This window comes from Erpetoichthys calabaricus, chromosome 14 (assembly GCF_900747795.2).
Source record: "Erpetoichthys calabaricus chromosome 14, fErpCal1.3, whole genome shotgun sequence".
NCBI classification, from domain to species: Eukaryota; Metazoa; Chordata; class Cladistia; order Polypteriformes; family Polypteridae; genus Erpetoichthys; species Erpetoichthys calabaricus.
The window spans coordinates 23,592,058-23,617,554 of NC_041407.2; the positions used below are offsets into that span (position 1 = coordinate 23,592,058).

At 42.1% G+C, this 25,497-nt stretch overlaps 2 protein-coding genes across 2 annotated transcripts in view; both read left to right on the forward strand.

Annotated features, from left to right (window-relative positions):
- Positions 1-22,785, forward strand: part of dgke (diacylglycerol kinase, epsilon) — a 521,693-nt gene extending 498,908 nt beyond the window's left edge. The window contains 1 exon segment of the mRNA XM_028819192.2: positions 22,680-22,785. The gene's annotated coding sequence lies outside the window, so the exon portion shown is untranslated.
- The window catches only part of LOC114665026 (inositol 1,4,5-trisphosphate receptor-interacting protein-like), a 34,068-nt gene that overhangs the window by 1,691 nt on the left and 6,880 nt on the right, over positions 1-25,497 (forward strand). The gene's annotated exons all lie outside the window — the stretch shown is intronic.

Consider the following 25,497-nt stretch of genomic DNA (forward strand, 5'->3'; position numbering starts at 1 on the left):
AGAGGTGACATGATTGAAGTGTTTAAAATTATGAAGGGAATTAGTCCAGTGGATCGAGACTGTTATTTTAAAATGAGTTCATCAAGAACACGGGGACACAGTTGGAAACTTGTTAAGGGTAAATTTTGCACAAACATTAGGAAGTTTTTCTTTACACAAAGAACGATAGAAACTTGGAATAAGCTACCAAGTAGTGTGATAGACAGTAAGACTTTAGGGTCTTTCAAAACTCGACTTGATGTTTTCTTGGAAGAAATAAGTGGATAGTACTGGCGAGCTTTGTTGGGCTGAATGGCCTGTTCTCATCTAGAGTGTTCTAATGTTCTAATGTTCTAAAATATAAAAGCGGCACAGCGGTTAGCCCTGCTGTCTCACACTCCCGGTTTGCAGAGTAAACTCACCTGTGCTAATAAACGCTTTGAGTGGATTTACTGTATGGGTTCACTTTTTCCACATGTACACTTGTAAAGATTAAAAGTGACAGAATGGAATGGGAATGGAATGACAGGAACGCCAGGGTAGATTGAGAGGAAGCTTGTATTGTTCCTCTGTATGTTAGCTGATAGAAGACAAGAGCATCAGGGAACAGGAGAGCGCCATCCCCCATAAATCCTAGAGGGTTCAGGGGTGCAGTTGCTGCTGCCATCGCTTGAGTTTTCCAGGATTCTTCTGGAATAGAGTGGAGCTAAACGGAATGGATATGATGGCAGTGCTGGGGCCCACCCAGATATACAGAGCCTATCAAAAGTATCCACCATATTGGAATTAGGACTTGGACAATATGGACTGAAATTGATATTGCAATTATTTTGACCCAAAATGTGATTTGATATTTCTCATTATGTTCTCAAAACACATTAAAGATTGAAGTTACGGTATTTTTTCCAGTGTATATTCTGACAACAATATAAAATATTAGAAATGGAAAACGTTTCTTTTTCTTTTTAAAATAAATGGCTGTGCCTCAAGGAAACAGCTCAAATAACATGTTTTTCTTCCAGTCCATTTGTATTTATATCTCCTGTACTTATATTTGAAATTCTATGTCTGCCATTCAATAAACATCGCTATTTCTCTCTGACTCTTTTACCTAAGTAAAGACAAAGCTCTTCATTCATTACCACGTTATTCACTGCTCATAATACATCTGCATATATTACACTGTATGCACACTTTTATGACTAACATCATTTCCAAATTATGTATTTATGTTGTGGCCTGTAGAGGGCTCTCAATCTCCCCAAACACCCGACACAAAGGCTCGGACACAAGTGTATACAATAAACAAGAGATTTATTGTGTTAAACCCTTCCCCAGAAAGCATTTCCCACAGCACAAACAGAAGTCCAAAGTACAAACACATTTTGTCTTCCTTCTTCCTCTGTCTCTCTCTGTGCCACCACCGCGCCTCCTGGCAAGCTTTGTCTTCTACTTCCCAACTCTGGCTCCCTGAATGAAGGCAGCAGGCTGCTTTTATGTTGCACCTGAGAGTACTTCTGGTGACCCGTTAGCATGGTCTGGAAGCACCTCCAGGTGAGATGGAAGCCCAACGAAATACGGCCCTGCAGTTCCCACAGCACCCCCTGGCAGAGCACGCGGAACCCCAGAGGGCTGAGTCTACAAACTCTACCTCCCAGTGTGCCCTGTGGAAATCCGACGAACCACTGCAACCTAGGAAGGCTGCCATCTACAGATAGATAGATAGATAGATAGATAGATACTTTATTAATCCCAATGGGAAATTCATATTCTTCAGCAGCAGCATACTGTTACAATAAATAATATTAAATTAAAGAATGATAATAATACAGGTGAAAAAAACAGACAATAACTATGTATAATGTTAAATATTAACGTTTACTCCCCCTGGTGGAATTAAAGAGTCGCATAGTTTGGGGGAGGAACGATCTCCTCAATCTGTCTGTGGAGCAGGACAGTGACAGCAGTCTGTCGCTGAAGCTGCTCTTCTGTCTGGAGATGACATTATTTAGTGGATGCAGTGGATTCTCCATAATTGATAGGAGCCTGCTGAGCGCCCTTCGCTCTGCCACAGATGTTAAACTGTCCAGCTCCATGCCAACAATAGAGCCTGCCTTCCTCACCAGTTTGTCCAGGCGTGAGGCGTCTTTCCTCTTAATGCTGCCTCCCCAGCACACCACTGCGTAGAAGAGGGCGCTCGCCACAACTGTTTGATAGAACATCTGCAGCATCTTATTGCAGATGTTGAAGGAAGCCAGCCTTCTAAGGAAGTATAACCGGCTTTGTCCTTTCTTGCACAGCGCATCAGTATTGGCAGTCCAGTCTAATTTATCATCCAGCTGCACTCCCAGATATTTATAGGTCTGCACCATCTGCACACAGTCACCTTTGATGATCACTGGGTCTATGAGGGGTCTGGGCCTCCTAAAATCCACCACCAGCTCCTTGGTTTTGCTGGTGTTCAGGTGTAGGTGGTTTGAGTCGGACCATTTAACAAAGTCATTGATTAGGTCCCTATACTCCTCCTCCAGCCCATTCCTGATACAGCCCACGATAGCAGTGTCATCAGCGAACTTTTGCACATGGCAGGACTCCGAGTTGTATTGGAAGTCCGATGTATATAGGCTGAACAGGACCGGAGAAAGTACAGTCCCTTGTGGCGCTCCTGTGTTGCTGACCACAATGTCAGACGTGCAGTTCCCAAGACGCACATACTGAGGTCTGTCTTTAAGATAGTCCACGATCCATGCCACCAGGTATGAATCTAATCCCATCTCTGTCAGCTTGTCCCTAAGGAGCAGAGGTTGGATTGTGTTGAAGGCGCTAGAGAAGTCTAGAAACATAATTCTTACAGCACCACTGCCTCTGTCCAAGTGAGAGAGGGATCGGTGTAGCATATAGATGATGGCATCTTCTGCTCCCACCTTCTCCTGATATGCAAACTGCAGAGGGTCAAGGGCGTGTTGAACCTGTGGCCTAAGGTGGTGAAGCAGCAGCCTCTCCATGGTCTTCATCACATGTGATGTCAGAGCAACAGGCCGAAAGTCATTCAGCTCACTAGGACGTGATACCTTTGGGACTGGGGTGATACAAGATGTTTTCCAAAGCCTCGGGACTCTCCCCTGTTCCAGGCTCAGGTTGAAGATGCGCTGTAGAGGACCCCCCAGCTCCGATGCACAGACCTTCAGCAGTCGTGGCGATACTCCATCTGGACCCGCTGCTTTGCTGGCACGAAGTCTCCTCAGCTCTCTGCTCACTTGCGCTGTTGTTATTATGGGTGGGGATGTTTTTCCTATGCTGGTATCAGCAGAAGGATGTGTGGAGGGTGCAGTACTCCGAGGTGAGAGTGAGAGTGGGTTAGGGTGGTCAAACCTGTTAAAAAAGTTGTTCATTTGGTTTGCTCTCTTCACGTCTCTCTCAATGGTGGTACCCCGCTTCGAGCTGCAGCCAGTGATGATCTTCATCCCATCCCACACTTCCTTCATGCTGTTATTCTGCAACTTCTGCTCCAGCTTTCTCCTGTACTGCTCCTTCGCCGCCCTGAGTTGGACTCGGAGTTCCTTCTGCACGCGCTTGAGCTCATGCTGATCACCGTCTTTAAAAGCCCTTTTCTTCTGATTCAAAAGGCCCTTGATGTCACTTGTAATCCATGGCTTGTTGTTAGCATAGCAGCGTACTGTTCTTACTGGAACTACAATGTCCATACAGAAGTTGATGTAGTCAGTAGTGCAGTCAACAACTTCCTCAGTGTTCTCATTATGAGATCCCTGCAGGATATCCCAGTCTGTAGTTCCAAAAAGTTCTCTCAGAGTATTCTCAGCCTCCGGGGTCCACTTCCTGAATGATCGTGTGGTTACAGGTAGGACTCTAACTTTTGGTTTATAGTGAGGCTGAAGCTGAACCAGGTTATGATCTCCTTTCCCAAGCGCAGGCAGCGGGGTGGCGCTGTATGCGTCTTTAACGTTTGCATACAGTAAATCAATAGTCTTATTTCCCCGGGTGTTACAGTCCACATACTGGGAGAATGCAGGCAATGTTTTGTCCAGCGTCACATGGTTAAAGTCTCCAGCGATTAGCACAAGCGCCTCAGGGTGCTGCGTTTGTAACTTAGCAACAGCAGAATGGATGATGTCACTCGCTGACTCCACGTCTGCCCGAGGAGGAATGTATACAATAACAACAATGACATGTCCAAACTCTCTGGGCAAATAGTAGGGACGTAAACTTACGGCCAACAGTTCGATATCCCTGCAGCAAGTGGAGATTTTGACGTTAATGTGTCCAGAGTTACACCACCGTGTATTAACATAGAGAGCGAGTCCTCCTCCTTTGTGCTTCCCACAGGTACTTGCATCTCTGTCCGCTCTAACTGTGCTAAACCCGGGTAGCTCCACGTTGGCATCTGGGATGGTGTTATTTAGCCAGGTTTCGCACAAACACAACAAACTGCATTCTCTGTAGGTCCTTACATTTTTCACCAGCGCAGCCAGTTCGTCGATCTTATTTGAGATTGAGTTTACATTCCCCAGAATCACAGAAGGCACCGAAGGCTTGAAACGCCACTTTCTCGCAAGCCGCTTCTTTTTTAGCTTAGTGCCGGCTCTGCTGCCACGATACCGCCTTCTTACCTCGTCGGGTAAATAGGGAACCACACCGGCACTGGCATTTGTTCTCAGCGCCCGAAGTTGAGTACTTGAATAGGCGAGTCTCGGCGTGTAAAAATCCATGCCCACGTTGTAAAAGTAAGTGTGTCCAGGGAAGGAATCCACATAAAATAAAGTGGTAGGAGTGATCAATAAATAAAAATAGAAAAATAAAAGTAGAAAAGTACACATACATATAACAGTCATACACGGAGCTGCTGAAAAGGCTGCCACTCACGGCGGCGCCGGATGTTATCTACAGTAGCGATCTGGGGAATATAATGCCCTGTGAATGCTCCCTCCCCTGGTCCTTCCACTATGAAGGTGTCCCAGACAGGTATCCCTCACAATGTATAGAATGAACTTTTTGTCTCTGGGGGAAATTAGGCTTTCTACATAACTCTTTAAATAAAGAAAGAATAATCGGAGAGAATGAAAACAAAACTAAGTGTCATTTTGAACAATGCTGCACATCCTCTCTCTTTGACACACTAACACTGAGGACTTTCAGCCGACGAATTATTCAGCAGAAGTGTGTCAAGAAACATGATAGGGGGGTCCTTTATACCAACAGCAATACATTTGCATAATGCCTCATTCTGACTGTATATACATATTTATGCTTTTTCTTTTTAGGAAGAGTCTATGATATGTGCAGACACCTAGTTTATAATGTGTATAAATGGAGTAAGCGCTGCTTTTGAGGTTGGGCAGCTCATATTTTGTATCCGTTGTTCTTAAAAGCTTTGTGATTCCTTCTTTCTATACAGTATACATAGGCTGGTGCCAGGTAAGAATTTGTAAGGGGGCACTTGAAATTCTGAGGTGAGCAGTGATATTTTGGTGGACACGGAACCATTTCAATGACTCGGTGAAACTTTACTTTCACTTTTAATCTGAATAAACAAGTGAAGTAAAGACTTCCTATTAAAATCTATCATAGAATCTCACCCAATTTTTATATAATTAATTGATATTGTAATAACACTGGAGGTACAAGAGACAGGTAAGTGGCTCTAAAAAGAACCATTTGGCTTCTTCAATGCTGTCTATGCCATGCCACTCAGGTCTTCGGCAGCAAAATATACTCTTGGCCACTTTGTCCCTTTTGCCATTCATGCATGCAATCTGGCTCTGTCTCATTACACTCACCCAGGGTCAGAGGCAACCTGAATTCCAAACTCTTTCCCCAGCTCTATGTGAGTTCAGGGTCCACATCCAAGACTAGCATCTGGTCATTGGGCTAGCTGCCAGAAGGCGCATCCGAAGTGTCAGGTGGTGTTCCTTTGCCCCCATTTATTTGTTGCCGCGTTATAGCTGGCTTCTCCAAGTATTCCCACCTCCTCAGGCAGTCCGTGGTGTGGCAGACGTCGTGTGGGATGCCCCTTTGACACTGGATCCGGGGGAGCAGTCATGGGATGCACACTACGTCCCCTGGAACATGTGGTGGCAGCCCTCCTGGGTTACATCGGGGCCACAGGCATGGGACTTCAGGGCTAGACCCAGTTGGGCTCCGTGGCCACCACCCGGAGGAGCTGCATGGCTTAACGAGCCCATGTGGGCTGGAATGCAGCCACACCCGGAAGTGCAGCCTGAAGTAGGTCAACGAGCACCTGGAGCACTTCCAGGGGTGCTATAAGAGGAGCCTGCAGCCACTACTCTAGGCGCCAGAGTTGGGAGGACGAGGACGACGACGACGACGACGACGACGACGACGACGACGAGGAGGAGGAGGAGGAAGAAGAAGATGACGACAACGACAACTCTGCTGCTGCTGCCTGGGAGGAGTAGTGGAGGAAGAAGAGTGTGTTTTTAGGTCTGTGGGACACGTGGAAGATGTGCCCCACGGCTGAAGAAAAATAAAATCTTTTTGTTTGTTTTTATATGGTGCCTCCGCTGTGAGTCTGTTGGGTCAACGCCAAGAGAGCGCTTCTGCCACAGTGGCTACTTTTGGGAGTATGTCCCTCTCATGTCCAGACCCTGAGCTCACTACAATAATTTATTATCCGGCGACTAACCTCTGCTCACAAAGTAATATGATGGTATATTTGACTTCCTCCTATAATCTGAGAAAAGCGCTATATAAATGTAATGAATTATTATTATTATTATTATTAGCCGGCTATAAAACACACTCCCAGGAGCTGCTATGGAGCACACGGACACAGCACTTAAAAAGAACCTTGACTCTGTGTGCTCATGGAGCCCAGCTGATCTCTTGTGAGCAGGGTGTGGTGAGGCTGGTGGTGTGTGTCTGTATGTGTGTGTGTGTGCAGAGGCATTAGAATAAAGCAGTCAAGGGCAGATGGAACCACAGAAGACGTGTGTTGTGGAGGAGCTGCAGAGTTAGGTGGTAGCAGGTTCAGCTTTTGAAGAAGCTAATGGCTCTTTTCAGAGCGAGCTAGCACCAGCTTTCCAATGAGTGCTAAATCTATTCCTCCATCAAGAGCACCCCAGGGTCATTACAGTATTTATAAATGTTAATTCAAAATGAATGGACCACATGTTGAATAGCCATTACTGTAATCAGAAAGCTGAATTCACCTACTATGCAAAAATACAAACTCAAAAGTGAAAAAGAAAAACAGTAAATGGCGAGGATACAGTTTAGCCCATACCTGGTAAACGAACTTGTAATAATTCACAGAAAAGAAATCTATGAAGTTCTTCTGTTTTTGTTCCCACTTGTAACGTTTCAATAATGTGTTCACTGGATGGATGAGGATTTATGCTGCGCAGGCCTCTGACTTCTGGTGTGATGTGAATTGCTGGTTAGTGTAGTTATCTGACTGTCATAATTTTCAAACAGCCTCAACCATCCCTCACTGCCAGCCTGCAGCATAAGGCGGAGCTAAACCTAGGGCAGAGTTAAACCTTTAACTCCGCCCCTAATATACAGGCGTCACGCATTTGGTCCTCACAGCGGGTCACAGGATGGGGTGGGGATGAAACACAAAGTCCAGTATCTTTATGTTAGTCGCAACGAAGTACATGGTTTCTTAACCTTTGACCATAGGCATAACATTAATACACAATAATGTGCAAATTCATCTTTAAAAAGTTAATGCCTCACAGTCCAAACCTTCGCATGCAGAGAACTATGTGAAATAAAGTAATGTTAGTTAGGAGGTACCTTGGTTCAAAGCCCATGAACTATAATGATGTAGCAACAAGTTACACAAACACACAAACATTTCCGTAGAAGGGAACTTCTTCATGGGCGGCTCGGTGGCGCAGTGGGTAGCGCTGCTGCCTCGCAGTTGGGAGACCTGGGGACCCGGGTTCGCTTCCCAGGTCCTCCCTGCGTGGAGTTTGCATGTTCTCCCCATGTCTGCTTGGGTTTCCTCCGGGTGCTTCGGTTTCCTCCCACAGTCCAAAGACATGGTGGATTGGTGATTCTAAATTGGCCCTTGTGTGTGTCCTGCGGTGGGTTGGCACCCTGCCCGGGATTGGTTCCTGCTTTGTGCCCTGTGTTGGCTGGGATTGGCTCCAGCAGACCCCCATGACCCTGTGTTTGGATTCAGCAGGTTGGAAAATGGATGGATGGATGGAACTTCTTCATAAATGGGACTCAAATTATTTAATAACTTAACTGACACGTGAGCAACAGCTGCTTTCATACAGCTATTTTGGAGCTTATGCAGCATTTTATAAACTGATTATTTCAAGAGGAAAATGAAGACATTCTGAAATATAGGATGGAGTAGATTATTTATGGCTTTGTAAACCATAAGCTGTATTTTAAAGTCAATTCTGAATGGCACATGTAACCAGTGTAGTGACATCAAAACTGGGGTGATGTGCTCGGATTTTCTTTTCCTAGCTAAGATTCTAGCAGCTGCATTCTGCACTCGTTGCAATCGATTGATATCTTTTTTGGGTGGTCCTGAGAGGAGTGCATCACAGTAAACTAGCCGACCGAAAAGAAAAGCGTGAACTAATTTCTCAGCATCTTGCAATGTTATAAGAGGTTTAACTTTTTCTCTATTTCTTAAGTGAAAAAATGCTGTCTTGGTAATCTGATTAATATGTGATTTAAAATGCAGGTCAGAGTCAATAATTACCCCTAAATTCTTTAACTCTGTCTTGACTTTTAAGCCTAATGGATCAAGTTTATTTTTAATATCCTCATTATATCCATTATTGCCAATCACTAAAATTTCTGTTTTCTCCTCATTTAGTTTAAGACAATTACTACTCATCCACTCAGAAACACAAGACAGACATTGGGTCAGTGAATCAAGAGAGTCAGGGTCATCAGGCGCTATTGATAAATACAGTTGTGTATTGTCAGCATAGCTGTGGTAGCTCACATTATGCCTTGATATAATCTGACCTTATGGAAGCATGTAAATCGAAAAGAGCAGTGGACCCAGGAGAGAGCCTTGTGGACCACCATATAGAATATCATATGTCTTTGAAGTATAATTACCACAACTAAGAACTACCAGGTAGGACTTAAATTAATTTAAGATACTGCCAGAGAGGCCCACCCATTGACTAAGGTGATTTCTAAGAATATTGTGGTCAATGGTATTAAATGTGGCATTCAGATCTAAGAGGATGAGAACAGATAAACGGCCTCTGTCTGCATTTACCCGCAAGTCAAGTTCACAACTTTAACGAGTGCAGTTTCTGTGCTGTGATTTGTTTTAAAACCCGACTGAAACTTGTCAAGAATAGCTTGTTTATTGAGGTGGTGATTTAACTGCATAATGACTGCCTTCTCTAGGATTTTACTTAAGAAAGGAAGGTTAGAAATAGGTCTAAAATTTTCAAAAGCAGAGGAGTCGAGATTATTTTTCTTCGGCAGAGGTTTAACTACAGCAGTCTTAAGACAGTCTGGGAAGACCCCCCTATCTAATGACGAGTTTACTATGTCAAGAATACTATCAATTGGCATGCCGGATATTCTTTGAAAAAAACTTGGTGGTATTGGGTCAAGGACGCAGGCGGAGGGTCTCAGTTGAGAAATTATTTTATATAAATCAGGTAAATCTATCCTGTGTGAAAGAATTTAATTTGTTTAAAATGGTGTACCGGGGTTTAAGAGGATCAGTATTGGGGAGATGTACTATATTATTTCTAATATCATTAATTTTGTGATTAAAAAATACAGCAAAAGCCTCACAAGTTTCATTGGAAGTTTTTTGGAGGCATTCCATTGAGTGACCTGGGTTTAGCAGATGATCGATCATAAAGAATAAGACTCTTTATAATTCTAGAGAAATAACACCGCTTCTCAAGACGGACTATGTTGTTGTATTCTGCTAAACAAAACGCGGCTGCGCACCTATGGCCACGTCACCATTTTGTTATACGAATATGCAGTAGTCTTCTATCTAAAAATGTTATCCAGCAGTAACACTAACAAAAGGAAATGCAAATTCTTGGACCACATGATAACAAAGTATCTGTGATTAGTGAAGGACACACCGAAAATGAAGCAAAGTGTTTGGTTTGTGATTCATACGTGTCTGTTGCAAACAAAGGTACCACTGATTTAGAACATGTTACCAGCAAAAAACACAGAAACATGACATACTTTCAAAGTTGTGCAAATGAAGCCAATAATATTCCGTTGTATTCCTGGACACAATGCCAATGTTGAAAGAGCATTTCCCTTAATCAGCAAACAGTGGACAAAAGAAATATACTGTCTGTACAAATTACAATTTTAAGAACGTTTCTTGAGTGGAGTTCCACGCTGATGTTGCAAGGAACGATGAACTGCTGCGAAAAGTTGCCTCATCTGAAAAATATGAATCTGCATAGTTATACTATAACTTTTCATTTTGATGACTCGTTTTGTGACCTGTTAAATTAGTTGTTTTTTAAATTTTCATTGTAACAAACAGTTCACACTGTGTTTCGTGAATAGAACGGAACGTGTTCTCCTTTGTCCTCCTTTATGACCTTTGGTATCCTCCTTTGGGTTCGCCAGTATGTGGTAACCCTACGCACAGCGATGTGATGAAGTCCGTGTTTTCAGGTTGAAGGCGTTATTACAGTCGTTTTACCAGTGTGCTCTGTGATTGATGGTGGATAGTAAACTTTGCTAAAATAGTATCAAAAATGCCACTTTGTTAGTTGCTACTTCAGTCGTTTTGGCTTGCGAGCTATAAGTTCGGCTACCAATAAATTCTTCAACGGGAGCTCATCAACAAAGAAACATAAAAAAATGAGATTTAGTAAAAAAAACAATAATAGTAATAGTTATAATTAATAATTCATTACTTGACACCCAATAACTCTGTACAACGACAGATCATTAAAATAAATGTACCAATTCACTTTCACGCCATACATGGTGCCTCACTCTTAAACATTTACTCAGGTAGTTTTTTTCGTCTGGGGGACGGGGAAATAATTTCAACAGGAAAGGCTTTGTTGTGGAATTAAAATTTAACCTTCGTCATTTGAGGGATTAAAACCGTGTGAAAAGACAAAATCTCTTGTCTGTCATGACCACCCATTTAAATTAGGGGAGGATCTCATCTCTCTATTATAAAAAAAATCCTGGGAGAGAAAGACGGGAGACGAGACGGGATCTTCACGTAAAGATCACAGAAGACACTTAAAAAATCCATAAGACGAAAGAGATTGGCCACGGGGCATCTCACGGGAACCTTAAACATGAGACTTGACCACCCATTTAAATTAGGGGAGGATCTCATCTCTCTATTATAAAAAAAATCCTGGGAGAGAAAGACGGGAGACGAGACGGGATCTTCACGTAAAGATCACAGAAGACACTTAAAAAATCCATAAGACGAAAGAGATTGGCCACGGGGCATCTCACGGGAACCTTAAACATGAGACTTTGTGCCAAGAGATTGACTCAGGACGTAGAACATGAGATTCTTGCAAGACACACCCTACTTAGAACCAATATCAAATAAGACAACGGGCAGCAAAACACTCAGTCGTGTAAAAGCTTTGAGCACACACAGATCCAGGGTCTCAGCGCATATAAAGCGTAGAAGGGCAACTTGTTATAGATGAAATGTTGACGACTAAGCGAAGAAGAAAGAGCAGCGCGGAGAAAAGAGAGTCAAAAGCATTGGAGAGAAAAAAATGCAAAAAAGAGAAAGAATAATCGAGGTGCAAATTCAGAAAATAAGGAAAGTAATAATCAGCCTGGAACAAGTGGAACTGAAAAAAAGCACATCCAATCGGGCTCAGAATTAAAAGACAAAGAGTAAAAGACAAAGTAGAACTTCATAAAGACGTTCAAAAACATTGGCGCTATACACATGCAGAGCAGGATAGAGATTATGAAAGCAGTGGAATTCGAAAGGCTAAAAAAAAACGACACAATACACATGCAGAGAAAGTTAAAGAATATGAAAGCAAGAAAATTAGAAAGTATCAAAAAAAAAAGAAAGTAAAGATCGCAGTAGCGCAAACAAATGGAAATTATTACTCAAAAAAGGGAAAATAATCACCACGGACCAGGGGCCTCATGTATAACGCCGTGCGTAGAACTCACACTATAACATGGCGTAAGCACAAAAGTGGGAATGTGCGTACGCACAGAAAAATCCAGATGCAGGAATCTGTGCGCACGCAAACTTTCACGTTCTTCCACTACATAAATCCCGATCAGCGTGAAAAGTAACGCACGTACACGCGTCTTCTGTCCCGCCTCAACTCCTCCCAGAATTACGCCTCTTTGAATATGCAAATCTATATAAATAGCCTTCTGTGAAAAGACAATGGGAAAAGCATGGGGGAAAAATATAAGAATTTCAGCGAATACCAAGTGGAGGCAAAGGAAAAACGTACTATTTGTTGGTTTAAACAGTGGTATAATCAACAAAAGAAAGTTGATCGAGTGACATAGTGTCAGAGAAACTCGAAAGCTCAAGTTCACAAAGTCGCACAGTGCCCGAAATAAAAAAGAAGTTGTCACATATCAAAGTCGGCGTGAAAAGGCAACTCGTAGCGGACCGTCTGAGTGTCATATGAAAGCTTATTAGGGTACAGAGAAAAAAAATAGGCACACAGTGGGAAAAAAGCATGAAATGTCAACTTTAATCTCGAAATTTCCACTTTAATCACTTAGTTTATTTTGTTCTTTCCGATCAGCTGCTGCTGTGATTCCCCACTCAGATACAGTGATATAAATACTCCGAGTGGTGCAGTGAGAGTAATATGGAAAAAGATGATCCGCTGTGGCAACCCTTAACGGGAGCAGCTGAAACAAGAAGAAGATGCAGTGAGCATAACAACGCTAAAGCAGTTATGGTATTTGGAATACTATGGCTATTCCCTGGACCATTATATTGCTGCAGGTTAATTACAATCAGATGCACTACACTAATAAACAATATGCAGTTAGTTTCAGTGTATTTATAAAGCCGCGTCAGAAATGTGGGTCTAAGAAAGAAAGGGTGACCACACAGGAATAGTGGCACTGCTTTGACGCTGGGTGCCGCCAGTCTGCAAAACCGAGCAGAGAAATTGCGTACGCCAGGGTATGAGGTACCGTGGAAATGTGCGTGGCTTTACGCCAAGTTTAGGTTTTATACATCGCGATTTGAGCGTGGAAACGTTCGTACGCAACATTTCTGTGCGTACGCACCGTTTATACATGAGGCCCCAGATGTCATTGGAAAAAAGAGCAGGACAAAGCGAGGTCAGAAATAAAAGACAAAGAGTAGAAAACAAAGTAAAAGTCATAAAGAGGTTAAAAAACAAGGGGGCCAAACACATGCAGAGCAGGTTAGAGATAATGAAAACTGGAATTCAAAAGACTCAAAAAAAAACGTAGGTGCAATACACATGCAGAGCAAGATACAGAATATGAAAGCAGAAAAAAAACGACAATGTCAAAAAAAGAAAGCAAACATCGCATTAGCGCAAAGAAAGAGAAATTATTACTCGGAGAAATAACTGAAAGGTGAATAGAGATCGAAAATATGGACATAGGTGATATGTCAGAAGTGTGTAAATATTGTAAGGCTTTGAAGTTTAAGTCAGAGTATTCCCAAAACGTGTTTTACCTCACATGCATTTATTGGTTACTTTGCAAAAAAAAAAATTATTAACTGCTGATGATGATGAAGATCACTTTGTCTGTGCTGAAATTCCAAACAGAGAAACTTGTCCTGAATTACGGTACAAAGTCGTTAAACACATGTCTCACAGACCTCATTTAAAAGATTCAGCATGTTGGGACTGCAAAGATTCCAAATATTGTTTTTAACGAAGTTCAGAAATAAAAGTGAAACTAATGAAATCGCAACAATTCAAAGAAAAAAAAAAAATCTTAAAAGTTTGTATCCGGAAAACCAAACACGGGGGTTGGCGAGCGAAGCAAGCAGGGGGGCAAAGCCCTCTAGTATTTCAAAAGGGAAACCAATCTTATTGCTAATACTCCGCACTTTTTTGATGTTATGCACTTTGAGATGTACCTGGGTCAGATGTGAGCAAAATGTTCATTTTTTTATTTCAAAAGTGGCAAAAAAGTATTGCTACTACCTTCTGTTCAATTATAGCTTTTTTGTTGATTATTTTTATATATTGTAGCGGGCAGCCAGGTGTGGTGCCCGGCCGGGACGCCCAGGAGGAGTGGAGGAGGGCTTGTGCCTCCTCCAGGACACGAGGAGGCGTCCTCCCTGGTGGCTTTGGGGACCACGGGTACGGAGCTTGGAAGCTCAACCCTGTAGGGGCCCGTGGTCACCGCCAGGGGGCGCCCCAATGCCTTGGGAGCGTTGGCCCTCAGTACTTCCGCCACACCGGGAAGTGCTGGGGGGAAGAGACTTAAGAACACCCGGTGGACTTCCGGCTTCACCATGGGAGCTTCCGCCACACAGGGGTGTGGCTACGGAGACCCCGAGGATGCACCTGGAGCCCATCCGGGGCATATAAAAGGGGCCGCCTCCTTCCAATCAGGGCGAGAGTCGGGAGGAAGAAGACGAAGCGTGTTGGAGAGGAGTGGAGGCGGACCAGAGAGAAAGAAAGGCATTGTGTTGTGGCCAGGACTTGAAGGGGTGATTGGTGCTTTGGCACTGGGTTTGTGCACTTTACTATATATATACAATGTATAATAAACATGTGGTGGACTTCAATACGGTGTCCGTCTGCCTGTGTCCGGGCAGCTTATCACACAGGATTCTTACCCGGCCAGGACACCTCCGTAACAGAAGGAGCTTGCACGGTGCAATACCTCCCCCGGGATTACAGAGGGCAGCGCCCTTGGATTGCTACAGTGTCACAGAGCCAGGAAGCTCAACCCTGTTGAGGCCCATGCCCACCGCCAGGGTGCGTATGGAGAATGGCTGAGTCCTCCTCTGCAGGGCTGCCATCACACACAGAAGTGCATCCAGAAGGAGATCATGTGACACCTGGAGCACTTCCGGGCGCTCTATAAAAGGGGACAGCTGCCACAACTTGGAGAGCCAGAGTCGGGAGGAGGGAGATGAAGCTTGCCCAGAGGAATGGAGGAGGAAAACATAAAGAGAAAGAAGAGGAGTCGTGTTGTGTTGCGCTTGTGAGAGACAGGGAAGACGTTTCCCACAAGGGAGAAGAAAAATAAAAAGCATGTGCTTACACTTGTGCCTCCTGTGTCTGTCTGTGTTGGGTTGGGGCGGCGTTGTCCGCCTTGGTGGTCCACAACATTTTTGATGTGCCTGTGTCAGAGGTGACCAAATGTAAATGGAAACAATGAATAAACATTACTTGTTTTTAAACACATTCATTTGTGTTGATTTAAAATTTGTCATTACAATGCTGCTTACCGGTTGCAGAAAATGTCTGGCCCAGCTAAATTTCTTGGTTTGAAAATCTGGCCCAACTGAAATTAGGATATGGGATAGAAATTGGAGTAGTCAGAAAAAAAACACCAAATCTCTAAACAGCGAATCAAAACGAGTCTCCTGAAGCTGCGAGTCTGCAGCACCAACCAGTGTGCCATCCATCTTGAAATATTAAAAACAATTTTCTGTTTTGCAGTGCTCGCTGAACACTGGAGCGGAGAATCATTGTGGCTTCATCAGGAACATCAATCTTCATTCCTTCACAATTGCCATTTCCCTGCAGTAAGGGCGGAGGCACAGAGTTCATTTTTTCAGCAGATGTCTTCCACAATCTGAACTGACCTTGGACTGAGGGCTCGAGGTTTCATGCAGGATGATGTTAGAAACTCTCCTAGTTCTTCAGTGTCTGGCGGTTCTCCTGCTGCTGGTCCGTCTGCACATCTGTGAAAGTGAAAAATCAAAGGTGACTTCACAATTGCAAGATGTTAAGAAATCTGAGCGTAATTTACACTCCCTTCTGAAACTCTGTGAAAATGAAAAGTCACAACTGGTGTCTCAACTGCAAGAGTTGAAGGAATCCAATGAGATAGTGAAACATGAACACCATGGTAATCAACTTCTTTTACTGAGGTTCTCCGGGTTTTTGCTTCAGGTATTAGAAATTAACAGCTGGCTCACCGCTCAAAATGCCCAGCTCGAGACTGAGGTGGTAGAGTTTCGTCAGGCCACCACAGCTCAGTCTTCAAGGAGCACACGTATTTATGATTACAACAGACACCAAAAAGAAAAGGCCAAGCTAGTTTTAATGATCGATGCTCTTAGTGCCGAAAGTAAAGTTCCCGATCAGCCTTACAGAAGAAAGGAAAAGAACTACGACCGAGAAAATCTCTTGCCAACGGATCGACGCCGAAGTAGACATGGAGGTGCTGATCCTAAATCATTTTCATGAAACCTTTGTAACAGTCACCACTTCAGAAATGACACAGGCCCAGAAGGTTGTGGAGCCCATTGTTGGTGAACTTTTTAAATTCATGAAAAGCAATCAAAAATCCACCCAACCACAGTTGTAAAGCTGTGCCTGAAGATGGATATTTAAGATATGACTAGTAGATTGTAGTGGTCTGAAAAACAACCCCCCCGTTGACGGTGATTTATTTATTTTTTTGGTGGGGACCCCAGGAACACACCAAGCTTTGGACCGACTCACACACATACACCCTCACAGAGTCAAAAAAGCAAGCAGCAATAAAACAGAAATTGACAAATGCATTAAACAACAATAAATGACATCTAACACAAACTAAAAAGATCCCACCTCAGTTCCCTTTCCGGCGAGTACACAATAAACATGAACTCAGAAAGAACAAACAACTAACAAAAACTACACACGATGAAGTTCATAAACAGCAACCAATGTAGTAAAATGATGGTGATTGAATAATCCAGAGATCAGCTCCCTTTAACTACATGTAAAGAACAGTCCTACCGTTATATCCTGATGATGAAGAGAGATGGAATCGGGAGCGTTGCTTCTCCAAAGGTCGACAAACAATCCAATTCATTCCTCACTCAGCAGGCAGACACCAGACAGTCCAGACCCACGAACAAGAAATAATCCAGGACAAGAACAATAATCAACAGAAAATTAATGGGAAGTCAAAACAGACGTGTAGCTGCAGACACAACACAGCCTCCTCCATCTCTGTATAACCGGCCTCCTTTTCAAACACGCGCTGGCCTTCTTGTCCCCAGTAGCCCTTGTACCCTTAGAAGGCATCTAATCAGAGCCACTGCAGGGACTGCTGGGAGATGAAGTTTTCACTCCCCGGTAGCATTGCTAATAAAATAATTTTGCGATCAGTTATCAGCTATGGTAAATTCATTTTTGAAAATGAATACTGGAGGAGCCAGAGGCCATTTCAGAACGTGTGCAAGGCTGCCGCTCATCTACATTCTTCTAAAACTTAGTTATTCACCTTGAGTCTCAACTTTTTTGTGTTAGAAAAGACGTGGCCTCACTCAGTGGATGAAAATTATGAAGTTAAAGTTTCGAACATCGCAAAGGAATTAAATGCATTGCTACTGTAACAAGTGGAGTTGAAAAAAAAATGGACATATTATTAAGTGTAAGGGGGATAAGCCCGGCAAGCCTTTGGACCTTTGACTGAATTGTAATGAATCATTTACTATTAATTTCTCCATTAGAATTGAATCGGGTATAATCATTGATGACCCCTTTTTTTTTTAATAATTATGGCAAATTGTTTGCTGATGGGCCTGATTTGACTTTTCCAGGTTTTCTGGATTCCCTGAGTTTGTATCGCCTCACAAAAGAGGAACCTTTGGATTTGGATGCATGTATTACAATGGAAACCCTGAAGGAGGCTCTGGGTTCTGTGATTAAAGGGAAGGTCACCAGGCTTCATGGCGTTCTGCCTGAACTCAGCTCTGCCAAACTAACACTCCTGATGAATGAAAGTCAAAGTACTTTAACTGAATACTTTCATGAAATTTCAACTAAACTATGGTTATAATTACAGACAGATGATTCAAATTTTGTTTTGATAATGATAAAAAGCAAATAGAAAATTACTCAACCGGAAGTAGTATTTTATTTAAACAACCATCCACATTTTTTGTATCATGGAAATATAAATGTGTACACGATATTAAAAACTGTATTCAATATAATGCATATTCTTTCAATATCTATTATTAATTTTATTTTAATTTATACATCATCAGTTTAACAATAACATGTAAATATTGAATATGCCATGTAAATATAAGGATGTAATGGGAACAATAAGCTGCTACGTCCCCGTTGTGTTCCTAGTAATACTGTACATTAAATTTTGTAAAAAAAATTTTATTTCTGCCATCATTATCATAATTTAATGTAGCTAAATGTAGTTTTACCTATAGCAATTTATTGCAACAAATATTATATAATACTAACACTTTTTCTATGTTTTAGGTGACTATAAGCCTTTGCAGGTAATCAATGTAATGCATATGAAAAAATTCCACAACTGTTTTCAACCTCCCCAAGTGCAAAAATATCATTTTAATATAAAGTTTGATTATACATAGAGATAAATGATTGTGTATCGATATTATCATTTAGTTAAGATGAGAAACAAAGACATATGATATCTGAGAAATATTGCGCAACTGGAAGTGGTTCTGATGACATTTCCCTCTATCTCAGTATATGAGGAATTCGAGGGGAGTGCACTCCTGATTTTTTTATGGTACTGGTTGTTTTTTCCCAGTAAATATTGAGATATCAAAATGTCCTTTCTTAATGGACACTGTAATGGTCCAGGTCAGCTCCACACTTTCTAGTTGCTTCTGAGAGCCTCTTGAACCCAGAACCGCTAGTAACGTACCTGAGGATGAGCCAAGCCAGAGAGGCCACACACACAGTCAGCAAGGGCTTGGTGCTAAGTGTTGAGGTTCTTTTATTAAAAACCAAAATAGGTGTCCAAGGTGCAGTGCAAAAAGATTGTCAATAAATAAATCATCCATAAAATCAGTGACCAGTCCGGGAGTTAAAATTCCAATAAATAATCCGAAGGTAAACCCAGAATAAAAGACAGTCATCAGGTCCTGACTCTTTTTTCCCTTTCCACCTCAACTTCCCCTCTCCTGTTTCCCCAGCTCACCCAGCAGCTGCGACCCTCACTTCTGACCCCCGACTTGGCTGCCTCAGTTGGTGTCTGCCAGACCACTCAGAGTCAAAATCATAGTCAAAAGTCAGAAAAAAATAACGTAGATGTTTTAAAGGCAGAAAATTCAAAGTGGCTTGTCATGATTATTCTGTTTTCTGAAGTCGAGCTGAAGGCTCTCCAAACTGTCTGTGCTAATGCTTTGCCCTTTTTCTTCTATGAAAAAGATAGAAACGTCATGTAATTAATGAATAAATATTTCATTATTATTATTATTATTTCATAGAATCTCCTGTGTTTGGTGGGAGAGGGGGTGTCAGACTCCTTCAAGGTTTGTTTTCTTTCTCTCCACGTCAACGCACGTGGCTAATTATTGTGCATGCACAGGGCGCGCACCTCCTTCTCTTATATTGACGTGGAACTTGAAGATCGACTTGCATAGATAACTCATCTCACAGAATCTGTAATGCAAACGATCAGCATTATATAACCGGGGGGGGGGGTGGTCCCATCAACGTTACAGCTTGCGCTGGCCTTGCAAAGCATTATGGGGTGCTGGTAAAAAAAAAAATTCCTAAAATGGATGAATTATCAACAAATAATTCAACAAACAAGGGTGAACGCAACAAATACCCTGTGATTAACGCTTTATCCAATTTTGCTGATTAACACTACTGAAGAGTGAGTGAGTCAGTCGGTCAGCTTTATGTTTAATATAGATAGAGATGAAAATTGCTCCAGAGGCACTGTACAATGGCTGACCCTGTACTCTGACCCCCAAAGGTCATTTGAAAAGACAGTTTTCCTTTTGGGGATTAACAAAGTATATCAAATCAAAAACTTCTTATTCAGTTCAAAGACCTCCTCAATCTTGCTTTCTCCAGTTCATCTCTCTGGACCCTGCAGCTTCCAAACTTCTCCGTGCTTTTCAATGACTAATGAGGTGTCCTCCTCCTCCTCTACTCGGAGTCTTCGCAGTGATGTGCATTACAAATTAGAGGGGTGTCCAGTGGGTCCATCCAGAACTGGATTAGTACACTTGTCTTGTGGGATGTTTTATTGCTGAAAATGTGTGATATGATTTCGTCCTCATTTCATTTGGTGGATGTGGTGGGTTGGCCGCAGGTGGTCTTCCTGGTGGTATGGCACCAGACTTGGCATGGGGAAGAAAGGGGGTGTGTGCTGTTTGACCTTATTGTTTCTTATATAGTTGCATTCTTTACTGTTAGGTGTTGATCACATTTTGATTATATTAATGAAATTTTAATCACAAAAAGGAGTCCACATGGGGGTCTTGGGTGAGTAACATCATCTCAATCAGAGTTCATTTTAAAAGAATGAGACCATGAAGAAAGGTGAAAAGTGAATTAAAAATTTATTCAGCTAATCTGTCAAGGCTTCAGAAAAAATAATATTAATATTTCAGTTTTTGAACCCACCTCATCCAACTGAGGGTCAGAGGGGCTACAACCCATCCCAGCATAGGCAGGAATTTACTGTGCCATTGGCAAGATGCCAGTCCATCAGGGAGCACACAGGCGTGCACACACACTCAGCTTAGGACCACCTCTGGAAATGAATAGAAAACCAGAGGACCTGGACACAGAAATGAGGAGAACATGCAAATCTCACACAGACCAGCTGGAGCTGTGAGGTGGCAGCACCAACTTCTGCACCACCATGCAGTAATCATGCACAACGCATTCCTAATCATATCAATCTTTTTATTTTTTTGAAGCCAACTTCACACTCTTGGCATACGCAGGTTATGATGCATGTCATTGTCCAGCCCATGGCCTACATTTATTGTTTTCAACCAGCAGTGGTTTGGCTTTTCTGGTCTCTGTTTACTTGAGAGAAGGTATGTGTGCTGAATCTCCTGCCAGCCTTTCGTATTATGGGATGGTTTTTATCAAGAAGTGTTAACTATTTGGTTTCAGTTAGTTAGTAAAGAGCAACTTTATTTTTTGATTTTTTTTTCCAAAATAGAAGTTTATATTGTGTCATAAGAATGAGTCATAGACATCATAAAAGTTTGGGGCAGCCACCCGTATATTGGTTCCTGGCTGCAAAAAGTTGATTTGAAATAAGCACGATGTGCATAACAGAACTGACTGGCCTTGAGACAAAATGGCAATTTTTAAGCAAGAGTAGGGGAAATTACATCACTGGCACCTGAACCGGAAGTGATGTCATTGTGACCGGAAGTGACACCATTGTTGGCGCCAGAACCAGAATTGACATCTTTATGCCCAGGAGGGACGTCATCGTTGGCGCTGGAACCAGGAGTGACGCCTTCATCACCAAAAGTGTCATCATCGTTGGCATCAGAACCAAGCGGGATTTCCCGGGAATGGTCTGCAAGAGACTGAGACAGTCAGCACACTCTGCCGCCCCCTGGTCTGGCGTAGAATTACTATTATTTAGGCCCTTTAACAGTTTCCCATGCACACATGTGTGACAACTGAAATCATTGAAATATTTAAGGCTGGTAATTTGTTCTTTTGTCTTTCATTTGGCTGATGCATTTGAGACGTCAGATTTAATACAACAAAATGAAACTCCATTAGAGAGCAAAGAAGCATTTGTTGGTTCTGGAAGATTTAAGTAAGGATGCCAAAGAAATGCCTAGCAAAAGAATGGAAATGAATTGCCATCCTCATCACAAGGTGCTTTAAATTATACGCAACATCATACGCGGAATTGAACACTGGAAGGGTTGTTTTAAGGCTGACGTCAATAGCCTTTTCTCTCATTCTTTATCAAAGTTTAGAACACATGTCACGGATCATCCAGGGTGGGCTACTGCCTTGCATCAGATGCTTAGATCAGCTTGAATCTATAAATAAAAAAAAAGTAGGATCAGAGCATTTAAGAGTGGACACATAGACAACTGAAATTGGACCAGCGAGTTTGTAGCGCTCATTTCTCCATGGGCAACTATGTGTAGCCAAAGAGGAAAAGAAGACTTGTTCCCGATCGCCCATTCACAAAGCCACCCGCACTTCCAAATATAATTAAGGTGAGTCATTTCACTGCAGCTGCAAGAGAAGAGGGCCGAAAAGTAGAAAGTTGACAGTGGAAAATTCGCTTACTGGCAAGCTGAATGGTGTAAAGATGAGTCGCGTTTACGTATTGTAGGGCAGTATGACAGAACAAATGTTACTGGTGCCACTTCATGGATCTGACAACAGGGGTTTGAACCTTGGGCCTGGTTGTTGTCCTTGTTCTCCCAGACTTAGTGTGATGCTCTCTCTAACAAATATACAAAGCCATGAAGATAATTTGAAATGGCGATTCCCAGGTAGCATGGGTGTGTTTGTGCTTGAGCGAGTATGTATGTGTCCATTGTACCTGTGATGGGCCACAAAGGGAGAAAAAATCAGAAAGATCAGTTGCAGAACTGGTTTTCTAAAACAGTCAGATCTCACAAATAGTTTACTTACTTTTTTATTATTTTCATGTATACGAAGTATAGGAAACGTATTGTAATCATCCAAAAATTCCATTTCGATATTTTGATAAATGTCAATGTTTTAGACCTCCCTGAGTCTGAAAATACCATTTTTGGAATTATGTCTGTGTGTGTGTAAATACGATAACTTGAGTACACTTTCCCTTAGGTCAACCAAATTTTGCATACAAGTATTAAGTACAAAATGTAGATTTCTATCAACTTTTGGGCTATTTCTGCTAACCGGAAGTGGTACTTTACCTTTTATTCATGCAGCTGCATTATAATAATTGTTCAATATATTGTTGATTGGATTTGATTTATTGTTGGTGGTTCTTTAATGTATATAATATAAAAAATATATTAATTGTCTTGCGGTTTACTCCTCAAATATCTATCCCCATATCTGAGAACATAGAAAGTCTAGGGGGAGACCACTCCCGATTTTTTCCTTTATAAAGCAATTGCTGATACACTATTTTACAATTTTTATGCAATCTCAAGATGAAAATTAATATCAGATAACATTCTTGGCTTGAAAATGGGCATATCTGGTAACTTTAAGCCTTTTTTCATGCTTAGACCCTCGTACATTCCAGCTTCATTGCAAACTGCAAGAACAGACCAGGGGCCTCATGTATAAACGGTGTGTATGCACAAAAATGTTGCGTACTCCCGTTTCCACACTCAAATCGCGATGTATAAAACATAAACTTGGCGTAAAGCCACACATATTTTCATGCCAGCTCAAACCCTGGCGTACACAAGTTCTCCGCTCGGTTTTGCAAACTGGTGGCACTCAGCGTCAAAGCAGTGCTACTGTTCCTGCGTGGTTTCCCTTTCTTTTTTATATCCACATCCCTGGCGCAGTTTTATCATATACACTGAAATTAACTGCATATTGTTTATTAGTTTAAAGCATCTGATTGTAGTTAACCTGTAACAATATAATGGTCCATGGAATGGTCAAACTATTCCAAATACCATAGCTGCTTTAGCGTTGTTACTCTCACTGCACCTTCTTCTTCTTCTTCTTTCAGCTGCTTCCATTAGGTGTTGCCACAGTGGATTATCTTTTTCCATATTACTCTCACTGCAGCACTAAGTATTTATATCACTGTATCTGAGTGGGGAATCACAGCAGCGGTTGATCAGAAAGAGAATTATCGGTATACAGCATCAAGCACACGCTGCCTCAGCCATGAGTTATTTGAACTGCCCCCATACAGAAAATGCTTCAGAGCCTTTCCTGTACGGACCTCGCGGTTCAAAAACAGTTTCATCCCAAGAACTATAAACGCACTCAATCAGTCCATCAAGTGCTCCTTGTGGAACTGTTTGTACTTATAAGTACAATTACCTCACTGTAAACTTGCGATAAAGTTATAATATTGTACAACCTGAGACACTTTAGCGTGTATTTACATATGATGACAGTATCATTTTTAAGATGAAATGCAGAAAAATATGTTTATTATATTATACAGATAAAACTTTAACTTCATTTAAATACAGTAGAGTCTCGCTTATCCGACATAAACGGGCCGGCAGAACGTCAGATAAGCGAAAATGTCGGATAATGGGAGGTGTTAAGAAAAAGCCTATTAAACGTCAAACTATGTTATAATTTTACACATTATGAACCTAATATAGTGGAACCTCGGTTCACAAACGTCTCTGAACACATACAAATCGGGTTATGACCAAAAAGTTCGCCAAACTTTTGCTTCTGTTCACGACTACATACTTGGTGTATACGAACAAGCCAGTTTCCCTTTCGGTTTGTGCGCGCCGATAATTTCCGTACGTGTTCAGTCTCTCCCTGTGCATTCCCTGTGCAGTGAGAGAGAGAGAGAGAGAGAGACACACACACACGAGAGAAAGAGAGACACACACGCACAAGAGAGAAACACACACACACGCATGAGAGAGACACACACACACATGCACACACGAGAGACACATACACAAATGCACGCGCAAGAGAGGCGCACACGCCAGAGAGGGCTGGCCCCATAATCCACTGTAATCATGTTTTACAACAAAACAACAGAAAAATGTAACTGAAAAAATGAACTTAGCAACAAAAACTAGACTACGCTCAAGCTCGCAACTTGCAGTTCTTGTTGCCAATTGATGCCTTGAGCTGATTGAACTGTAATATCATGAATGTATTGGATTCTGTGTCCTGTCAGAGGAAAAGAAAGCCCATTTAAGAAGCACGTAGTGATTCACCCACATAGAAGATCAAATACAATACAAAGCATTTAATGTGTTACTTTAGTTACGATGGGATTTGAGAAACTAGTAAATTAAACAACTTTAAGATGAAGTTTATGATGTTCTACTTTAATGACAAAATAAACTACGAGATTAAAGTGGAAATTTCGAGATTAAAGTTGACATTTTTTCCCCCACTGTGTGCCTTTTTTTTCTTTTCTCTGTACCCTAATAAGCTTTCATATGACACTCAGACGGTGGGCTACGACTCACCTTTTCACGGCGACTTTGATATCTGACAACTTCTTTTTTATTTCAGGCACTGTGCGACTTTGTGAACTTGAGCTTTCGAGTTTCTCTGACACTCTGTCACTCGATCAACTTCCTTTTGTTGTTTATATCACTGTTTAAACCAACAAATAGTACATTTTTCCTTTGCCTCCACTTGGTATTCGCTGGAATTCTTCTATTTCCCCCCCGTGCTTTTGCCATTGTCTTTTCCCAGAACGCTGAGCTTAAGGGCTATTCATATTGATTTGCATATTCAAAGAGGCGTAATTCTGGGAGGAGTGTGAGGAGTGGCAGCAGGCACATGCACATGCGTTACTTTTCACGCTGACCCATATTTTTGGAGCGGAAGAACGTGGAAGCTGGCGAACGCACAGATTTATGCACCTGGATTTTTTTGTGTGTACAAACATTTCCACTTTTGTTCATACGCCATGTTTTAGTGTGAATTCTACGCATGGCGTTATGCATGAGGCCCC